Source organism: Kogia breviceps, chromosome 15 (genome assembly GCF_026419965.1).
Source record: "Kogia breviceps isolate mKogBre1 chromosome 15, mKogBre1 haplotype 1, whole genome shotgun sequence".
Lineage (NCBI taxonomy): Eukaryota > Metazoa > Chordata > Mammalia > Artiodactyla > Physeteridae > Kogia > Kogia breviceps.
Genome location: NC_081324.1, coordinates 63511359 through 63523526, shown reverse-complemented (window position 1 = coordinate 63523526; position 12168 = coordinate 63511359).

Below are 12168 nucleotides of genomic sequence, written 5' to 3'. Positions count from 1 at the left end.
GAACATTCTCATTCTCCAGAGGAAACTGTCTTTTGGAAGCACTGGGGGCAGCTGGCATTTTGGTGAGAAAGCATGAGAAATTTCTATTTGTTTGGGAACTTGTTCTAGGAAAATTTGTCTCTCTCGTTTTGCTAACGGAGGTCTGTTCATCTGCTAGATTCTGTGAGATGACTTCTTAATTTGAATATTGAATTTTCTTCTGATTCTCAAACCAGCTTTGAGGTAACTTCTTAGGAAATTTGACAAACTGTGAAAATAAAAATAGAAGCCAGTAATATACCTTATTATTGCTGTCTAATTAGATGAATGCCTGGCTTCCTAGGCTGCTGGGATGTAATTCTGAACAAAATTGGCTGTGTTTTTCTTTTTAGGACGCTCTGTCTGTGCTAACATCTGACTTTATACACGCAGCAAACTTTAGTTGCCTTTCTGCAAACCCTGGCTTTTTCGTTTGTTCCATTTCACTCTTTCTGCCGTGGATGACCCTTCACTGTAAGACTCCTGCCCAGCAGAGCCCCAGACGTGGTTTTTGGCTGGGAGTTTGTGCTCTGGGCCTGAGCATTGCCATGGGAAGGCCAAGTGCTTCTTGCCTGCCTCCTGCTCTGAATTCCAGACTCTGGTCTGGCCACTGAGGCGACCACACGGCTGGACCTCTGTGCGAGGCTGTGTGAGGAAGGAAGAGAAGGGAAGAAAGCCCAAGCTGACCGGGTTTGCAGACACTCGTCACCATTAGTCAGCTTGCTGCAGAACGGGACCTTCGGGTTCTCACCGAGAGTGGGGCTCAGGGCAGGGCTGCTGCGTCTGCATAAGGAGCCAGTTTGGGGCAGGGCCACTGGCTCCTCCCTGCCCAACAAACGCCCCTCAGCTGGGTGGGGCGGCCTCGTCCCTGGGCTCCCTCTCTCTTCCTCAGCTTGGCCTCCAAAGGCGATCTAACCTAACCCTAACCGTAACCGAGTCCCAGGATTCAAGCTTCCAGAGCATGAAAGTTCCCAAGAAAACCCCTTCCTGTTGCCCACTGATGGGCAGCTTCTCGGTGTCTCTCTGGGGCGCCTTATGCGTGTGCCAGCACAGATGTGCATGCACAAACACGTTTTCTGTTGGGCCGCCTTTTCCGCCCACAGGCCTGCAACTGTTTGTCTGGGGTTTTTTAAATTATTATAACAACACATCATGAGATCTGCCCTCTTAACAAATGTTTTACAGTTTTGTTAACTATGGGGACATCGTACAGCAGGTCCTAGAACTTAATCATCCTGCAAAACTGAAACTTTATACCCATTGAACTATTTTTTTATTACTTATTTTTTTAAAGAATTGTAGCAAAATACACATAACATAAAGTTTACCATCTTAACCATTTTTAAGGTGTACCATTCAGCAGCATTAAGTACATTCACATTGTCGTGCAACCATCACCACCATCATCTCCAGAACTTTCCATCTTCCCCCACTGATACTCTATACCTATTAAACACTGACTACCCCCTCCCCCAGCCCCTGGACCCACCATCTACTTTCTATCTCTGTGAATCTGATGACTCCAGGGACCTCATGTAAGTGGAATCACACAGTATTTGTCCTTCTGTGTCTGGCTATTTCACTGAGCATCATGTCCTCAGGGTTCATCCCCGTTGTAGCCTGTGTCACAGTGTCCCTCCTCCTAAGGCCCCACAATATTCCATCGTATGTACAGACCACATATGTTCATGGTGCTCCTGGCAGGACTCAGAGGCGAAGGAATGGGGAATGAGGGGAGGAGCCGAAAGCCTGTGCACGGAGCAGCCTGAGACCCTGGGAGCTGAGGGGGTGTGCCAGGTGTGCCCAGGTGCACCCAGGTGCCCTTCTCTCCCTGGGGCCAGCCCAACCCTCATTCCACACACAATGGACAAAGTCCCTGCCCTCAGGCCTCCTTCCTCCTAGATGGAGGAGATGGACAGTAAATCCAGGTGATCAGGGAAACAGAGTGACCTTAGGGTCCAGTAACTCCACTCTGCTGGACATTTACCCCAGAGGGGCAAAAACGTGTGTCCACACGAAGACATATCCTGACTGCTCGTACCAGCCTGTTCATAACAGACAAAGAGTAGAGACAACCCAAGTGTCCATGAGCAGATGGGTGGACCACAAGGTGTGGTCCATCCACACAATGGAATGAAGTTCTGACACAGGCTGCCCTGTGGACGATCCTTGAGAGTGGATGCTCAGTGAAATAAGCCAGACACAAAGGGCCACATATCATGTGATTCCATTTATAGGAAATGTCCAGGGTGGGCAGATCCGTAGACCTAGAAAGTAGATTAGGGATTCCCAGGGGCTGGGGGAGGGGTGGGGAGTAACTGCTAAGGGGTTTCTTTTGGGCAATGGAGAATAGTGATTGATGCACAGCTTTGGAATGTACTGAAATCCACTGAATTACACCCTTTATAAGGGTGGGTTTTCTGGCATGCAAATTATGTCTCAATAGGACGCCTTCTAAATGTGCTTGTGGTGATTGTTGCTCAGCCCTGGGAATGTCCTGGAAACCTTTGAATGGTGCACGCTAGGTGGTGAATTGTGCAGTAGTGAATTGTCTCAATAAAGCTATTATTTAAAAGAAACAGAGGCACACGACGAGGGGACTGGGGCGAGCTTGGTATGTTTAAGGGGAGGCGAGGAGGCCTGTTGGCTGAGTCTGGGGTGAAGGAGGAACTGAGGCAGGCGTGGGAGCTGGGGCTCAGCTCCTCCTGCAGGGCTGTGTTCATGGCAAGGGTGGAGACTGAGGCCTGAACCGTGGTTCTAAAGGGCCCCCACTGCGGGCAGGGGTGAGTATGGGCCAGACCCAAGGCCTGCACTGGGGTGATGCAGACGAGGGTGGCGCTGGGTGCTATCACGGGCTGAACTGTGTCCTCCAAATTCATATGCTGAAGCCCTAACCCCAGTGCCTCGGAATGTGACTGTATTTGGAGATAGGCCTTTATTTTTATTTTTTATATTTTTTTGGCCGTGCTGCTCAACTTGTTGGATCTTAGCTCCCCGATCAGGGATTGAGCCCGGGCCTTTGGCAGTGAGAACACAGAGTCCTAACCACTGGACCGCCAGGGAATTCCCAAGGTGGGCCTTTCAAAAGGTGATTAAGGTAAAATGAGGTCACTTGGGTGGGGCTCTCACCCAACAGGACTGGTGTCCTTATAAGAAAGGAGATCAGGACACCAGCACACACATGCGAGGACACAGGGAGACTACGGTGTGTACTCGCCAAGGAGAGAGGCCTCGGGAGGAGCCAGTCCCGACAACACCTCCTCAGCCTCAGGCTTCCAGCCTCCAGACTGCACAGAAGTAGATGCCTGCTGTCTAAACCCTGGGGCGGTGGTGCTTGTTACAGCAGCCCCAGCTCACTGCTTCAGCGCTGACAGAGCCAACTGAGGCTTCATGGATGCATTTCAGGAGCAGAATCCACGCTGGATGTGGAGGGAAGGGGAGGGGATGAGCAGTGTGGTTTGAGATTCAGATTTGAGCCACCGGTGGGTGGTGGCGATGCCACAAGTGAGACGGGAAAGCCGGGCAGGAGCGGAGTGGGCCCCCGAGAGTATCACTTGCTGCTGCCGTAAGCAGGACGAGGACACAGCCAGCCCTGGGCAGCCCCGAGCTAAGCTTGGTCTGCAGTCCCCTTCACAGGCTCCTGAGCCAGGGTGAGGTCGCCTCACTGCCTGCACTGAAGCAAATGAAAACAAAAACTGAGAGGCACCCTTGGCCAAGCAAAGACCCTGCAGTGGGAGGGGAAGATGGCAGAGCCCAGGAGGCCGCCAGAGGAGGTGGGGCCGGTGGTGCCCAGACCATCTCCCCCATCCTGGACTGGACCCAAGATACCAGGAGTTTGCTGCAGGCAGCATGGCGTCTTTGGGGAGCGTCATGCAACTTGACCCCCATCAGCAGTGAGTCTGAAGGGTCTCCTTGGATCCGTGAGTTGGGAAGGGGAGGGGGCTGTGAACGCAGGAAGAACATTGAGACGGTCCCAGATTCTTTGCCCAGGAGGCGGGGAGTGGGGGTGTCAACGCCTTGGAGAGAGCCCCCAAAACACAGCCAGTACCCCCTCCCCAGCCGCCTGACAGCACTGAGCTTGTCCTCGGCAGCCAGGCAGGGGCGTGGCCGCCAGCACGGAATGCACCCCCTCATTCAGCATCTCCCAGAGCCTGAGACGCTGTTCTCGGCTCTGACGTCCTCCACCGGAACCCTGGCCAACCCACCAGAACCCTGGCCAACCCAAACACGCCTGTGTGGGGCTTTCTTCCTGAGTCAGAGCAGTGTGGCTGCGGGCTCTCCTCCTCTGTCCCTGAGCCCCGTCACCCACCCAGTCCTCAGCAGTCCTCAGCCTACGGACCTGTCCCCGTCCCCATGGGGTACAGACTCTGGCGCCCAGCACGATGTCTCAGAGGCACATGGGGGTCACAGGTCCCCACCCCCACGTCTGACCACACACCCCGGACGGCCACGCCTCCCCTCTGTCCTGCCCTGTCCTGCAGGCCTCAAGGTAACTCACCTCAGGGGAGTCTCCCCACCCCTGATCCAGGTCACCCCCAACCGCTGGCCCAGAGACAGGTCAATATTGATTATCCAGGCTCTGAACAGAGAGAGAAAGCATTGGCTGAAAAAGATGAGATTTTACAGACTGTATTTTCCAGACAGTCATGACATGTCTTCCAGCCCACATGTTCTCCTGGAGCCTTGATGCCCCCTTGAACGTAAGAGAACTTATCTATATCATTGACAGTGGGTCGCAGCGCAAGTGATGCTGCACAACTTCCAAGGCTGGGGACTCGAGGCCCCCACCATGCGAGATGCCAGACCAGCCCCCTGCAGAGCTGGGAAGAAGCTCCAAGACTTCAAGGAAAGGGAGGCATCCAGACAGCTGCTCCAGCTCTAGACCCTGCCTGAAATCACACGAACTACCCAGCTGAGCCCTCCTGAATTTCTGACCCATAGAAACCACGGTAGATTAAAAACTGACTAAATTGATGTTTTAAGTCACTATGTTTTGAATTGTTTTGCAGCAACAGATAACCATTTCAGAACAGGGTCCAGAAAAGAGATCCACAAGATAGCCAAAATCTTGATTTTCATCAAAGGTGTCATGGCAATTCAATGGAGAAAGTTAAATTTTTTTCAACAAATGGTGCTAGAACTGTTGGATAAACTTGGGTGGGGGTGCATTATGACCTCTACCTAACACCATACACAAAAATTAATTCACAATGGATCACAGTCCTAAATATAACACTGAAACTATAAAGCTTATAGAAAAACAGAAAAGAATATACTCATGACCTTGGAGTAAGTAGGCAAAGATTTCTTGGAGAGGCCAAAAGAAGCTTGAGATAGAAAATGAAAAATCCATAAATTGGAATTTACCAAAATTATAAACATCTGTTTCTTAAAAGACATCATTAAGAAAATGAACACCGGGACTTCCCTGGCAGTCCAGTGGTTAAGACTCCAAGCTTCTAATGCAGGGGGCATGGGTTCGATCCCTGGTCGGGGAACTAAGATCCCACAGGCAGTGCAGTGTGGCCAAAAAATGAAAGAAAGAAAGAAAGAAAGAAAACCAAGCCACTGTCTGGGAGAAAATATTTTCAGTGAACATACCTGGCATTGGACTTATACCCAGAATATATAAAGAACTCCTGCAAATCAATTATAAAAAACAATCCAATTTAAACATGGACAGAAGATTTGAATAAACATTTTATAAAAGAAGACATACAAATGGCCAATAAGCACCAAAGAGACACTCAGCATCATTAGTCATCAGGGAGATACAAATGAAAAGTGCAGAGAGAGACCCCTATATGCCCGTTAGAATAGCTAAAATAAGAGACTGATAAGTGTTGGCAAGGATGCAGAGCAACTGAACTCTCATACTCTGCTGGTGGGAATAAAATGGTACAACCCCTTTGGAAACAGTTTGACAGTCTCTTATAAAGTTAAACATTCAGCTATATGATTCAGCCATTCTAGTCCTAATTATGTAGCCAAGAGAAAATGAAATATATGTCCAAACAAAGATTTGTACATGCATGCTCATAGCAGCTGTATTTGTAATAGCCAGAAATTGGAAATAACTCAAATGTCCATCAGTGGTGAATGGATAAAAAATTGTGGTATATCTATACAATAGAATATTACTCAGCAGTAAAAAAAAAATAATGAACTATTGATACACTTATCAACATGGATTAATCTCAAAATAATTATGCTGAGTTAAAGTCAGATTTTAAAAATACATATTGTATAATTCCCTTTATTTGAAGTTCTACACAGCAAAATTAATCTGCAGTGACAGAAAGCAGATCTGTGGTTGCTTGGAGCTTGGGGGGCTGATAGTGGTGGTGGGATTGACTGGGAAGGGGCATGGGAAACTTGATTGAGGTTTCAGTTATATAGGTCTATACATTTGTCAAAATTCAATGAATTGAGCACTAAGATCTGTGCGTTTCATTGCATGTAAATTTTACTTCAATAAAATAATTTAAAATAAACCCCAAAAGTGAAATGAGTGACCAATCTGTTAAATGGGTTAAAATAACAATGTTAGCTATTCTAGTTCCTTTGCTTTTCCATAAAAATTTTAGAACATCCTTGTCCATATCTACAAAAAATCATGCAGGGGTTTTGATATTTTTATATTTTGATATATAGGAATTTGATAGGAATAACTATATATCAATTTGGGGGAGCCTTCCTATTCATGAACATGGTACATCTCTCCTTTTCTTTAGATATTCTTTTTCTTTCATCTGCATTTTGCTGTTCTCAGCATATAGAGCCTACACATGTTTTGTTAGATTTACACCTGTCTCATTTTTTTAAAAGATTGTAAATGGCATTTTATTTTTAATTTTGGTTTCTTTCTTTTTTTTTTTTTGGCTGCACCATGAGGCTTGTAGGATCTTAGTTCCCCAACCAGCGATTGAACCCGGGTCCTCGGCAGTGAGAGCAGGGAGTCCTAACCACTGACCGCCAGGGAATTCCCTAATTTTGGTTTCCATGTGTCCATTGCTAGTATATAGGAACACAATTGATTTTTGTATGCTGACTTTGTATTTGGCAATCTTGCTGAAGTGAGAAGAAACAGTCTACCTGATTTCTTTACATTCTATGTATGTATATATATTCTATAGCCAAAGTTATTAAAACTGTATGGTAGTAGCAGAGGGATAGACACTTAGGCCAATGAAACAGAGTAAAGTATCCAGAAATAGCTACACATGCCCAGGTGATTTTTGACAAAAGTTCAAAAGCAATTCAATCAAGGAAGGAGGCAACAAATGTTGTGGGAGCAAGTGGACGTTCACAAAGAAACAAAAACTTCAACCTAAATTTTACACTTTATATAAAAATTAACTCAAAATAAAATCATGGACTTAAATTTAAAATGTAAAACTAAAATTTTAGGGAAAAAAAGAGAAAATCTTTAGGATTTAGGGCTAAGCAACAAATTCTTAGATTTGACCCTCAAAGCACGAGCCATAAAAAGAAAGGTGGGCAGGGTGGTCGAAGCAGGGACAGTTAGGGTATCATGGCACCCAGAAGGTTCTCTGAAGATGGCCCAAGGTCCAGGGTGTAGGGCGGCCCATGGTGGGGCTGGGCATGCGGACCAGCTGTGGCAAGGCTGGGATGAGGTGGGTCTCAGGAATCCTCAGCCAGCTCCTCTTGCGAGAAACATCAGTTCAAGTTCTTTGCCCTTTTTGAATTAAGTTGTCTTTTTGTTGTTGATGGTCTCTCTTTTTCGTTCTTAAAATAACCTCGAGGACTAGGTGCAGCCAAAATAGTCCCCCTGGCACTGGGAAACTGACGCAGGCCCGCTCCAGACCTCAGGACAACTGGGCCATAGCATCCGAGGGCTCGGAGGGGCTCTGGTTGGACCCCTGGTTAGACTCAGGTCGGTTGTGGGAACTGTGGACCCAGGCCCTGGGCAGGAGGTCTGGCAGAGCCTTCAGGGCTGTCTTGGCAGCCAGGCCCAAACCCGTAGTGCTGGGCCCACTCCTAGAGGCATGCAAGTGGTGGACCAGCACAGCAATGCCCCACGATGCTCTCACCCTTCTCTGCTTTTCTGGGCCCCCCCTACCCTGCTCCAGCCCTCATGCCCGGCCTCTTCTCTCTCCAGGCCTGGGTCAGCATCTCACGGGGGCCTGTGGCCTATTGGCCCCCCAGTGTGAAACCCAGGGAAGGAGGGAGGAACCCCCACTTCCTCCTCCCTGTGCTGCTGTGTGACGCAGCTGGGCAGAGCAGCAGCTGCGGGTCAGGCGAGTGGCACAGTCCTGCCCACCCAGTGCCCTCCACCTGTTGGGAGGACAGGGTTAGCCATCAGTGGTACCTCCTACCTAGGACACCAGGCCCAGCTGTCCATCAGGTGAGAGCTGGGGGGTGAGAGCCTGGGGTACCCCCCCCCGAAGGTGCTGGCACCCAAGGGCACTTGTGAAGAGTCATGGCTCCAAAGATGAGCCTTTGGCAAGAGCTTGAGGGAGGGGAGTAAGGCCCGGTGACTCCTTTCTCCCTCGTGGTCCCTTTGGGTGGCCCCAGGTCCAGCTCCCAAATGCACCCTGCTGATGCTTCTTTGGTCAGAACGTGCTCTCCCAGCCCTGATGGGATGCTGGCTGGAAGCGTTCAGGCTTGGCAGCCGAGTGGGTGCCTCCCCCTCCATTCTGAGCCACTGGTGATTTGAGGCTCAGGGGCTCCTGTCGCTGTTCCCCCACATAGAGGAGACCCCGACTGTGGTTCCCCTCAGCCTTGGAGCAGCCCCACGGTCTCAGCAGTGTGTGCCTCGGGTGGGCAGAGTTCTGCAGAGGAGCCCCTGGCGGCCTGCAGCCGGAACCAGGGGTGGGGAGGGGAATGAGCTGAAACCCGGGATCCTTGCCCTTCCCTGGAGTGGGCGGGGCCTGCTGCCCGTGTGCTTGGGACGGGTGCTGTGGCTGGGCAGGGGGAGCTGGAGCCCTCCCCACAGCGGAGTCCGTCCTGTTTACTCCCGAGGGATTTTCTGACCTGTCTCTGACCTGACGATCACATGACAGACAACAGACACGGGGCTGGGATGCCGTGGGGAGCTGGAGCCAGCCTTTGGAACCCCATCACTCGGCCTTCCCTGGTGGAAAGGCGGTCACGGGGGAGGGCGCCGCCTGGCTGGCTGCCTCGGGATCTGGGTCACTGTGCACTGCCTTTCGCAAGTGTGTGCTCCCGTGGGATTTTTAAATGCATGAGCACCTCTGGGAGCATCTCCGTGTTAGCGCCATTTCCCATCTCCACCTCTGCCACTCTTGAAAGCCCAGAACTGCACCGAGGACAGTCAGAGGTGCAGCATACAGTGGGGGAGGCCCTAGCCATCCCCCAGCCACTCCCACATGCATCCCTTCAGAGGGCCAGGGGCACACAGTCAGGCAGCGCCAACTTGCTGAGTCACGCTGAACTGAGCATCCTCTCCCAGGGACCATGTCTCATCGTGAGTGGATGGAGTCTCCCCGACCCTTGACGGGGAGGGGACGCCCACTGCCTCTCTGGGTCCCTCAGCTGGCCCACTGCCACCGAGCACAGGCGTCCTTTGTCCCTCTGTCCAGCTGCCCAGTGAATGGGGAACGTGATGTGGACCAAGGCTCTGCCCCCTTGGAACCCTGCTCTGTCCCCTGCAGCACACGGGCCACTGTGTTAGGGCTGGCAGTGCCCTCCTGGCTGGGCAGCTGCTCTGGACTGTGTGTCCCTTTGATGGATAGGCCTGTCATCCACCGGAGGTGAGAACTCACTTGTCGTGACCCCGTTACACCGATCTAACGAGAGGTGAAGGAAAGCACTCTCCTCAGCCCCTCCCTGCAAACACGTGTCTCCCCGCAACCCCGTGCTCTAGGCAGCCGCCCCCAGGGCTCCCTGGGCAGGGCTGTCTGGGCAGAGGGCACCCGAGGCTCAGAGCCACGGGGTGCACCCATCAATGCAGGGTAGAAGGTGCAAGCAGGGGAGCCCAGGTGCCCGGGTGGCTGAGCCAGGGCAACAGAACTAGGGAGGATGGGGTGAGGGAGCAGCGCCCATGAGTGGTCAAAGGCAGGGGCGGAAGGCGGAGGGGGTGAATGGGGCTGCTTGACAGGACAGGTCACATCCCTCTGTGGGCCGAGGCCTGTGCCCTGAGGTCCCCATTCAGCTGTTTGCTCTCGCTGCGCTCTGAACCCTGATTCCTGGTCCGTGCACCAGCACAATGCCCACTCCCAGCACATGGCAGGGCTGCCTAGAGAGGACTGTGTAGGTGGGAGGTCGGAAAGAGCGCCCTGTGCCTGCCCCCTCACCCCCTGTGGAGTCGGGGGTGGGAAAGGTGACTCACCTTCCTGCACACCAGGAGTTACCCTGAAAGAGGAGGACCCCAGGACCCCGTCCTGGGCCCCCCCATGGCCCCAACATCACACACTGAGGAGCGGGGGCCTCAGAGGGGACAGTGCCCGAGCCAGAAGCAAGTGGACACCACATGGCAGTGTCCAGGATAGCGTGGCAGGTGGGGCTGGATGTGGAAGCTGGCCAAGCAGGTGGCGGTGGGGGGCAGATCATGGTGGGTGCTCACCATGGGCGGGGCCCTGAGCAGAGCACCTCCCATCGACCAGAGCGGCAGGTCCTCCTCTTGGGCTGACACTGAGCTTGACCTGGGCCTGCTCTGCACACTGGTCCCAAACCTGGCCACAGATTCCCAGGAACGACCCAGGGGACCACCTTGGGGCCAGTTGGGGTAGGCTGTGGGAATCACAGCCTTGAGCCTCGTCTGGGGGAGTGGGCCTCCCCGTTGCTGGGGCTTCTCCAAGGGCTGTCAGAGCAGAAGGACTGTCTCCAGGCTCCTGGTTTTGGGAGCCTCACGTCCCGGGAGGGGCAGGTCTGTCTCGAGCCCCACACCGTCACCACAAGGACTGCAGTCCCAGCCACGTGGGGTCTGAGGCTCCTAGCAGGTCCGGATGCAGGGATGGGGGCGAGGTCGTCACTGAACTTCAGGAAGTTTTCTCTCAGTGGATTAACTCCCTTTTGAGTTGACTAAGGTCCTTCTTTGTCCCCCTGAAGGACAGTGTGTTTCTCCTCTTCCCATCATGGCCCTTTCTTCAAAGAGGTGGTCTGACCTCCTCGGGCTGGCGTGACCCACAGGCCCTTCCCTCCAGCGCCCCGTGAGGGGGTGTCGATGACAAAGCTGCGTCCAGTTCGGCTTCTGCCCTCATCCTTGGCCTCAGATGGACTGTTCTGGAGCTTTGTCACCAGTGGCCCCTGCTCCACCTGACACCCGTGTGTCACCTGGACAAACTGCTTATCTCCATGGTGTTCACGTCACGGTGAACCGTCGCCGTGGTTCACGTGGAGGCACGAGCTCCTGTCTGTCCTGTGTGACCACAGATGCCCACGAGCCTGTGCTGACGGAAGGAGAGACACGGCACTGACTAAATGCAGCCTCTTGAGAATTTCCTAACTAAAAAGAGGATTTTTTCTGAAAAGCATCAAGCTATTTGTAGCCCAAGTTGGTTGAACAGATTTTTCTGAGTGTAGCTTATTTTTTCACTCATTAACTTCTTTTTCTTATGAATTAAAAAGTAGCGTTTTTCCCACCCAGGAACATCTTCCTTACTTGTCTCTGTACCACAGTCAGCATTTCTGCTCCTGTGGGGGGAGCAGGCTCAGACCCCACCAGGGAGGCTGGGTTTTCCTCCTACCACAGCCCTGAAGTGGGAAGTGCAATGGCTGGGCCACGCCCACCACGCTCCTTCCCAAAGTCACACGTCCCCAGGGTTGTGCCCTTTGATGGGCAGGGGATGTGTAAGTGTTTCACTTGGCCATCAGTTGGCAGCGTCCAGGCTCGAGAAACCAGAAAAGGCCCTTTGCCGTCCCACCTGGCAGAGCTGGAGACATGTCCTCTGAATCCGCTGGCCAGTGCCCAGGCTCTTACTTTGCCTGTCCAGCCATGGATGCTGTCACCCGAGGTCTCCCAACTAGACGGAGCAGCCCCGGTGTCTGTGGTGGGATCCAGGCTGTCCCCTGGACTCACAGTGGTAGGCGACCACAGCCCCAGGGCTCGAAGAGGGCCCCTCCCCCTTCCTGGCCAGCAGCCCACAGTCACCCCCAGGGATTTCACAGGAGGCCTGACCCAGGCCTGCCCTTGACGTCTGTTTCCGGGAGTGGCTCCCCATCCTC